At 32.2% G+C, this 10,013-nt stretch overlaps 1 long non-coding RNA gene across 1 annotated transcript; it reads left to right on the top strand.

The window, feature by feature from the left end:
* The first annotated feature begins 2,357 nt into the window (after positions 1-2,357).
* On the top strand, positions 2,358-8,120 carry LOC123572475 (uncharacterized). Its single transcript, XR_006697076.2, has 2 exons — positions 2,358-2,885; positions 7,681-8,120. It is a non-coding gene; the product is annotated as an uncharacterized lncRNA (long non-coding RNA).
* Positions 8,121-10,013: the final 1,893 nt, after the last annotated feature.

A 10,013-nucleotide genomic window follows, 5' to 3' on the forward strand; every position in this document is an offset into this window, starting at 1 on the left:
TCAGAATGCCTAGTATAAATTCCGACTTTGTCCCTTACTTAGCAGCTATGTGATAGTGACTTAACATCTCCAAGCTTTAATTTTCTCATCACCAAAGTGGAGATAACAGTTGTAAGAATTTAATTCCTGAGACAAACTTAGTAAGATGCCCTGCAAATAGGAAATACCAAATGAATATTAGTTATTACTGGAAAAAGAGTGCCTTGCCCGTGTGTAGAGGGCCCCTTATGAGCATGCTATGATCTGGCATAGCTTTAGACCCTCACTGCTTCCAAACATCTCACATATGCAATAAAAGACTATATGGTGTAGTGAACAATGCATTGGATTTTATATTATAAAATTCAGATTCTGATAGAATCTTTTACAGTCTGAGCATGTGGCTTAAGCCTATAATTCTAGCATATTGGGGTGCTGAGGCAGAAGGATTACTTGAGGCCAAGAGTTCAAGACCAACTCGGCCAACAAACCAAGACCCCTGTCTCAAACAAAAACAAAAACAAACAAAAAAAAATTGTCTCTACAAATTATATGAATTTGAAAAATCTATTTAAAACCTTAGTTTTTCAACAATAAAATTATAAAAATGTCTACATAGACTATTTTATATGGTCTTCTTTTACCTTCCTCTTCTCCATTTTTACAATGTTATTGAAAAGATCAAAGAAGATTATACATAAGAACCACAAAGAATTAATTTTTTTTTATTTTTATTTTTTAGACAGAGTCTCGCTCTTTCACCAGGCTGGAGTACAGTGGCACGATCTAGGCTCACTGCAATCTCCACCTCCCAGGTTGAAGCGATTCTCTTGCCTCAGCCTCCCGAGTAGCTGGGACTACAGACATGTGCCACCATGCCTAGCTAATTTTTGTATTTTTAGTAGAGATGGGATTTCACACGTTGGCCAGGATGATCTCAATCTTCTGACCTTGTGATCCATCTGCCTTGGCCTCCCAAAATGCTGGGATTACAGGTGTGAGCCACCCACAAGGAATTTTACCATTAATAAGATTCAATATAGTGGTCACTGACGTGGCTCCCAATTGGATTCATATCTTTGTATTGGGGCATTACTTCTCAAATTGAGACATAATAGCTATAAAACTTGCAGACAGATTTTGCTGCTTTTCTTTCCTCGCATTGTCATTCTGTAATGCTTTGGTCCTAGCCCATAAATACTTTATTTTACCATATTACATCTCTATTTGCATTTGTTACTCACTTATTAGACTTAGCTCAGTAAAGTTTATATGAACTCAATGAACAGTTATAGAGTGACTACTACTATTAACATATCTAATCAGTCAAAAGATGGTGATATAACTATGAGTGTGATGCAGTTTTGTCCTTACAGTCTTGGCTTGATATTTTTAATACAATGAGGCAAATACAATAGTTAACTACCCACTAAGAGACCCAGAAGAGGAGAAATTAGAAGAGGAGCAGAAAGGCATGTTAAAAAGACACACAAAAAGTGATCTCTGAATGAGGCTTGAACTTAATCTTCAAGGATGAGTGAAAATACAGAGGTGAAGAGCCTGAGAAATGTAATTTTCCATGAGCATAACCTGCAGCCTAAGGAGAGAGAAGTGATAAGGCTGAAGGTATAGGTGGGAACATGTACCTTATCTCTATATGGAACCCTCATAACTTATGTAATGTTAGGCCCATCATAAGAATTCAATAAATATTGATGGGCAAATAGAATAAATAAAGGATCATTCAGAACACAGTACAGATAAATCTTTCCCAGAGAAAATAATAATGGTAATAAATTGTGAGAGGCCACAAGACTATAGCTTGCCATTAAATTTCCAGGGAATCAGATAGCTAAAGAAGTAGCAGTAGAACCCCAAATGTAGACTCAAATTATGTGTTCATCTCACAGTAAAATTGCTTAACAAACAGCTATGACCAGACAGTAAACTAACATTTCTGGATGCTGATTTGACGGTAGATTCAAGTGTCCAGATAGGAAGAATAAACATGAGAGAACTGTAAGAGAATATGAAAGAATATTATTTTGCCATTGACTCCATGTTTGTTTGAAGCTGATGGTGGAGCCCAGGGAACATTACCATTGGACTGTCACCCAACCACAAGGTACTTATTTCTAAGGAGAAGAGTGAATAAGATCGAGTGAATTGACCTATTGCCAGGTGAAACCTCCACAGACTTGCCTGTATTTGTCTATTTCACACATAGTTCCCATGAAAATGAGAATAAAAACAATTTCAGGAATGTCTCCTTGAAGATGTAAGTACATTTAATTCTCTGACTACCCATTTGTAGTATCTAAATAAACAATGTGTACAAAGGCAAAAAAAGAGAGAGGACAAAATGTAGTAAACACCACACACCTCATATATGCTGAGCCAATATTTTATGTGAACGAATGGATGACATTTGGAATTCAACTTGTTTTAGCAACTTTTTTCTTTTAATCCCAAAGCACTTCCTTCTTAATTAAAATTTTAACTCCTAATGAAGTTGTTTAACCTGGTTAGCTGATCAAAGGGAATTAAAATTTCTTCAATGACTAACGACAGCAATCTCCTGAAATACGCAGTTAGAACACATTCAGTCTGAGAATGAACTAAATATATGAAAGTGAGAAAATTTAATTTTGTGTTTTCAAGAGTCAAAAAAATACAAATGTGATAGTATCTTACTGTAAAACCCATGAATATTTTAAAAGTAGTTTTAAATCAAAGTGGATTGAATCATCAAAGATAATGCATTTTAATAGAAGTTAAATACAGAATAACTTTTATCTAGAATTTCTCTAATGCTTATTTTTTCTCCCTCTCCAGAAAAGGCAGAAAGCTTGGGGAAGAGGAAATCTGAAATTGTTATCAGGAAGAAAATGTTTATAACATCCAAAGTAAGATTTGAGTTGATGGCTTTTTCTTAAAAAATAAAAATAAAAATATCACTTCCTGATTTTATATTAATGATAATAACCCATTCTCTATCAGATAGGTTGCATGAGTTTTTCCCAGGTGCAGCTGACCTTTCATTATTGCTTTCATTGTTCTCTGGTGTGAAATTTTTATTGTTTATGAAGCAAATCTTTTTTATGCTCCCAGTGAATGAGACTATCTCCACTGTTTCACTACAATGGTTAAGTCGTCTTATATCAGGTCCTCCATTTACAATCTGTGTAAAGATTTATTTAAAATCGGGATGATAAGTTATTTTATAGTGTTGTTGAAATGATTGAGTTAAATGCGCAATAGATAGTAGACACTCTTAAAATTACTCCTAAATATGAGTTGATCATTGGTGTAAGCTTTTCTTTCTATTAAGAATATATTCTTCAATACATATTTTTTCAAAAGCATTTCAAAAATAAGAAGCAGCTGTTGAATGGTATTGAATACCTATTTAAACAAAACCTATTGATTTTGAAAAATTAAAAATAAGTTGCTGAATTTCATTTAATGTATTTAAGATATATGAATCTTTATGCAAATCAAATTGTCTTTATTATTGTTTTCTGCTTCCTTTATTGATTTTAGTTTAGAGTTATCCTAGATATATCAAATTAATTGGGTAGCTCTGTATCATTTTTCTTGCCAGGAATAAATTATGCTAACATCAGATATATCTATTCTTAAAAGTACTGAAAGCCCATTTTCACAAAACTGTGTGGCTCAGAACCTTTTGGTCAATGATAATTATATAACACTTTCAACCCAAATTCTCTTACATAAATGGTCTGTTTAATTACTAGATATATCTCCGCATCAATTATGGTAATATTTAAAATTTCTACAAAAACACCTATTTCATCGAGGTGTATTAGCTTAGGTTTGTAAATAGTGTTCTTTTAAATTACAACAACCACCTATTATTAATTATTGCTTTTTCATATTTTTTTATTTTTCACTTTTTTTAAAAAAAGATAAGATAAAGTCTGGCTCTATTGCCCAGGCTGGAGTGTCATGGCATGAACTTGGCTCACTGTAACCTTCACTTCCTGGACTCAAAAGATCCTTCCACCTCAGTCTCCCGAGTAGCTGGGACTACAGGCACATGCCACCACACCTGGCTAATATTTGTGTTTTTTTGTTTGTTTGTTTGTGGAGATGGGGTTTCACCATGTTGGCCAGGCTGGTTTCGAACTCCTGAGTTCAAGCCATCCACTTGCCTCGGCCTCCCAAAATGCTGGGATTACAGGCATGAGCCACTGTGCCTGGCTTTTTCTCACATTTTATAATTAGAATTATCTATTTTAGTTTTTCCAGTATACTTGTTTCATAGTCGTTCCAATATTTTCCTGATTTCTAGTTTTATTGTGTTATAATTTTAATTTGTTTTCAAATTATTTTCTGAATCTTTTAAAAGTTTTAACAATAATGTCTTCATGAATATGTATGAAATTGATTTATTGCTTTGTTAAATAGGAAAATCAATGAGGCCTATTATTCTCTGTCTCCTTATGATATTTTATTTGGTTTCTGTCTTTCATCTGTTTGGAATTTGTTTTGATATCAAGTGTGAAATAAGGATCTAACTTTTTTTTCAGTAAGTGTACTTAGGGGTTCCAATGCTCTCTATTTAATCAATCATTCTTTCTTCGCTGACTGGAAATACCACCTTTATGGTAAAATAATGACTGTTAGAGTTGTATAGATTTTTGTATTTGTTTATGAGTTTTTGAGTTTATTCAATCGATGTGTCTGACACCTGTACCACACTTGTAGTGTTTGCGACTTAATGGTTAATTCCGATATCTGGAGTTAACTTCGACATTCTCATACATTTCCTTTTTTCTTTATACTGCTTATTCTAGTATCAGTCAACAAATTGTCCCCTCTACACTCTTGAATAACTTTCTTCTGACTTTCATTATTCCACATTTTCTTGGTTTTACTTCTGTTCCTCTATTCAATCATTTTTAGTCATCTGCAAATGTATTTCTCCCATATCCAATCTCCAATAATAATTGGATATTATATATATCCAATTAATAGACATATATAAAATAAATTGAATTTATTACTTTTTCTGATTACAATAGTAATAAAAAGTTATTCACATTTTCAAAACCTCAGAAATACCTAATTCAGAATTCCAATTTTGGGTGTAAAGGGCTAACTTGTATCAGACCAATATTTCCACAATGAGCAACTGAAAAAAATTATAAATTAAAAAATAAAAACTGTTTATAAATGTTAGGTAACTACCAGGCAATCAGACCCTGAGAGACCAGGATCTCTGAGAAAACAAAAATGCACTGGGGTTAGCCTAACATTCAGTGTCACAATTTTCCTTGAAGTATTTGTTGTTTGTAAGTTGCAACTGAGAGTCTGCGAAGTCAAGCAGTGGCCAAAAATCTTCGAAACCTAGCAGAATTTTCATCACTCTTATGATATGATGGAGAAAAAATTCAGTTTAAGACTTCCCAAAGATAAAGGTTCTAGACATTCAGGTGGGATCCCTGAAGGGTTATATGCTAGGAATAAGGATAAATAGAAAAATTGGAACCCAATTTTGCAACAACTCAGTCTACCCTGGAGTAAGGTAATGTACTCCCAAGTCAGGCTGACAGCCAGACACAAATGTAAGTCTTCTCTGGAGGAAAACAACATTACTAAGAACCTCATATTAGCCTAAATATGTGTGTACACATTATCTGGCACTAAAAACAAAAGGAAATCCCCATAGAACAAGATACTCTTAAATAACTGAAGGCAAGAGAAAAACATAGGCAGTATAAATAGAACTACAGATGATTCATACAGTGGACTTACCAAACTTAGACTTTCAAAGAATGTCAATTCATATATGCTTTAAAATAAATGACAAAATGGATCATTTTAGTAGAAAACTGAAATCCATAAAAAGAGCATAATGAAAACTCTAGAATAGACAAATAAAATAATTAAAATTAAGAAATTAATAGATTGGTTTAATGGCAAACTAAAGACAGCTGAAGAGAACATTAGTGAACTGGAAGAAAGGTCAGTTGAAATTATCTGGACTGAAGCAGGGAAGTGACATAAGATACTCAGAAAAAAGCTCAAAAGATGTATGTAAATGATGAAAAGTTCTCAGATATTTATATTATGAGTCTCAAAGAGAAAAGAGAATAAGAAACAGGTAATATTAGAAGAGATAATGGCTGAGTATTTTAAAAATTAGAGTAATCAGTAAGAGATCCAAGAATTGCTGCAAACCCTGAGCAAGATAAATACAAAGGAAAGCAGATTACGTCACCTCAAAGAGAATATCAGAAATTGTCAAAAGGAAGCAGCCACACTGCTTTAAAATAGAAAAATAAGAGGTTCAAATTTTTTAAGAGAAAAACATCATAAGGAAAACTAAAATCAGAGTGTTAAAGTATTGAAAGAGACTTATTGCTGACCAATAACACTATTCTTCAAAAGTGAAGAAGTGAAGACATTTTTGAATGAGCAAAACCTGAGAAAATTTTTTCCCAGTAGAGTCACACAAGGCTGTTACTAAAGTGAGTTCTGTAAGCCTGGGAATATGCTGCCAGATAAAAGCATAGAAATATAGAACAAAACCAAAAAGATACAAAAAGAGTATGAATGTGGATAAATTTAAGTGAGTATTAACTGAGTAATGCTCTAATATTATTTATGGGTTTAAAAATAAATGTAGAGTTAAAATACACGACAACAACAGCAGAAGAGATGGAAGATAGTTCAATGGACTTAAAGTGATAGCAGACCTTTAACTTGTTTGAAAAACGGTAAAAGGAATATTAGCTTCTAATAGACTAACAATGCATGTTGTAATGAACATGGTAACTATCAATGTATAATTACCAACCCAATGGGAGATGGAAAAAAATACTTGATTAATTCAGGAAAAGCCAAGACAGTAAAGAAAAACTAACATAGAACAGGTAGAATAAGTAGAAGACAGGTAAGATAATCTTTATTTTCAACTATATCAAAATTTACCTAAAATAAAAAACTAAAATCAAATCCTTTAACTATAAAATTAAAATCAAATACTTTCACATAGATTTCAGGCTAGGTGTAAACAAAGGATTCAAGTCAACACTTTTTACGAGAGACACACTATAAACAGGTTGCAGAAATGTTTTCAAGGAGCGAAAATACTATGAAATTATTAACCAAATAAAGTATATTTAATTATCATTATATCCGTAAAATTAGATTTTAAGTAGTTTAGTAATAATAGAAGATATTTTCATAATGATAACAATAGGTAACACACTAGGAAGATATGAGTTCTAATTTGTAGCACCAAATAGCATGGTCGCAAACTACATGAAGCAGTGTCAATGGAACTAAAAGAGACAAAACTACAAGCACAATTTTTAAAAAACCATTTACTTTAGTGTAATTATCATATTTATATTCTACTTTCAATAATTACCAACTCATAGCCAATAAAATTTCATATCTATTACTCTCTCACATGTGATTTTTTTTCTGAAGCAAATCCTAGATAGGATATCATTTACTCTCAAAACATTTTTTTATATAGCCTTGAAAGAAAAAAGCCTCTTGATAACAAGGCCATACTATGTTCCACACAGATTGTAAACATGTTTTTTGACTGATTTGTTCTTTAAGAATTATTAAACTCCAAGTGATTTTTAAAATATAAACTTTTATTGTTCAAGTGTTAATATTTTATTAAAGATGAGTTTGTGACATTAATATTTTTTCCAGGTAGAATATCAACTGTGCCATGTAATGGTAGGTTAATAATGCATCATTTCAAAACTAGAGACGTTTGGGATACGAAGAATCACAACAAAGAAACTGAAGAACCATTGGATAAATAGTTTATAAATAAATTATAAATTGGTGGACATACATGGTGACAACAAGTATAGGTCACAGTGAAATTGTCCACTAGATTTCTGCTTTCTGGTGTCCTTTCAGGATAAAGGGATAGTTAAAAATGTTAAAAGGACTATGTTATTCCAACACATATCAAAGCATGCATTAGTGTATGCACAGATATGATAAAGAAAAGAGAAGAATTCAGTGTGGTCTTAAGGAAAGGGGTTTGCAGAACTGAACAAGAACGTGTGCACACCTTGAGAAATACCACACCCTTGCCTTGTAAAGCCAAGTGGTAAATAAAACTGATTTGATACTGTTAATGTCTTTTCATATCTACATTATTCCATGGACCTCAAGGAAGCCTACCTTTGGTTAGGGTATCCTCTATTGCAGGTAGTCAGAGAAAATATTTTACTTCTTGGAAATTCTTTCAGTCTACAATAGAACATTTTTTTGTTTTTTTGGAAATAGTTCCATGGAATTTCAACAAACAAGGGCATATCATATGTTTCTATTATACAAGCTTGTTTCTGTTTATTGGGTTTTTATCATGTGCATAGGTTCTATGCCATGTTTATTAGGTTTTATTCAGCAATTTTATTTAGAAGTCCTCTCTCTCCATATTCTTTTCTACTCAAATAGTCAGGCACCGGTATTAGTGTGTTCAATATCCCAATATCATTGTGTTTCTCTAAATTCCTGTTTGAGTTTTCAAACTTTTATAATCTAGACAACTTGATGATAAACTATTTGCCAATAACAAATAACAATGATATATTTTTATCAGCAGATTGTGAATTTTGTTAGCATAAAATAACTCACATTGTTTCATTGTGAACAAAGATTTTGATAATATTTTAACTTCTCTCTTTTTCCTTATGATTGATTGATGCACACACACACACAAACACGTACACACGCATGCTACTATCTTTAAAATATTTTAATTTTAATTTTTTAATTATTTGTTTGGTTTGGTTTTTGTTTTGAGACAAGGTCCCTATGTTGCCCAAACTGGTGTCTAACTCCAGGGCTCAAATGATCCTCCTGCCTCAACCTCCCAAGTAGCTGAGACTACAGGCACATGCCACTGAGCTGGGCTAAACATTTTTATTTAAAATAAATAGGATCGGCAAGTGTTAGAATAGTCCTTCAGATCACTGATGCAGTGACAATAATCATTGGCAGCTTCTTGTAGTATCCATTTTCCCAGAAATATTCCACACAAATAGATACATATATAAATTCATTTAGTCACACTTCACTACCTCCAAATATGAAATATCCACTTTGTCTTGCATCTTGTTTTTGACTTTATAAATTTATCTTTAATGTATTTCATATCAACACATAGAGATAGAGATATGCCTTATTCTTTTTCATTACTACTAGCTATGTCATTTGTGGGTGAACCATAATTTATTTAATCATTTATGGACATCTATAAAACCAAGTCTTTTGTTACCAGACAAGGCTTCAATAAATAGGCTGTATGCATGCCATTTGGAAATGTTGGTAATATAATGTATAGGCCTCTTGATGTTGAACTACTACATAAAAGAGTATGTACAGTTCTCATTTTCATAGACACTGTCAAATTGTTCTTCAAAACGTTTATGTTAATTTACACTCCTACTGGCAATGTCTGAGGATGCCTTTTATCACATACCTTCTCCAATGGTGTGAATTTTCAAATTTTCTTCCTTTCCTAAGATAATAAAAATCCCCATTTTTATTTTGCATGTCCTTATAAGTAGGGTAAAGCAACTTTAAAAATACTTAAACACCTTATGTTTTTATTATCTGAAAACTGTCCTTTGCTTTTTTATTGCTGGTGTTTTCTTTTTCTTATTGATTTGATATGCCTCTGTAGATGAAAGAAATTAGAGATTTGTAACATGTGTTGCATTTTTTCCTACTTTTTGTCCTTGGACTTTCTGTTTTTATGCAGCTATTTTAATTTTCATGCAGTCAAATTCATCAATCTTTCCCCTTTTTCCCCCTTTTTTTCTGGATTTTATTTATTTTAAAGGCATTCCTAGTTCAAATATTACTGGAGAAAAAACCTTCCCATATTTCATTTTAGAACTTTTATGATTTTACTAAATCATTGATATTTCAAATGTAATTGGAGAAAAGGTATGTGGTAGTGGTTACTTTAATATCTTATGTTGAAAAATCCATCCTTTCTCCACATTTATCACTTACAAACT

The sequence above is a fragment of the Macaca fascicularis genome, chromosome 1 (assembly GCF_037993035.2).
Source record: "Macaca fascicularis isolate 582-1 chromosome 1, T2T-MFA8v1.1".
NCBI classification, from domain to species: domain Eukaryota; kingdom Metazoa; phylum Chordata; class Mammalia; order Primates; family Cercopithecidae; genus Macaca; species Macaca fascicularis.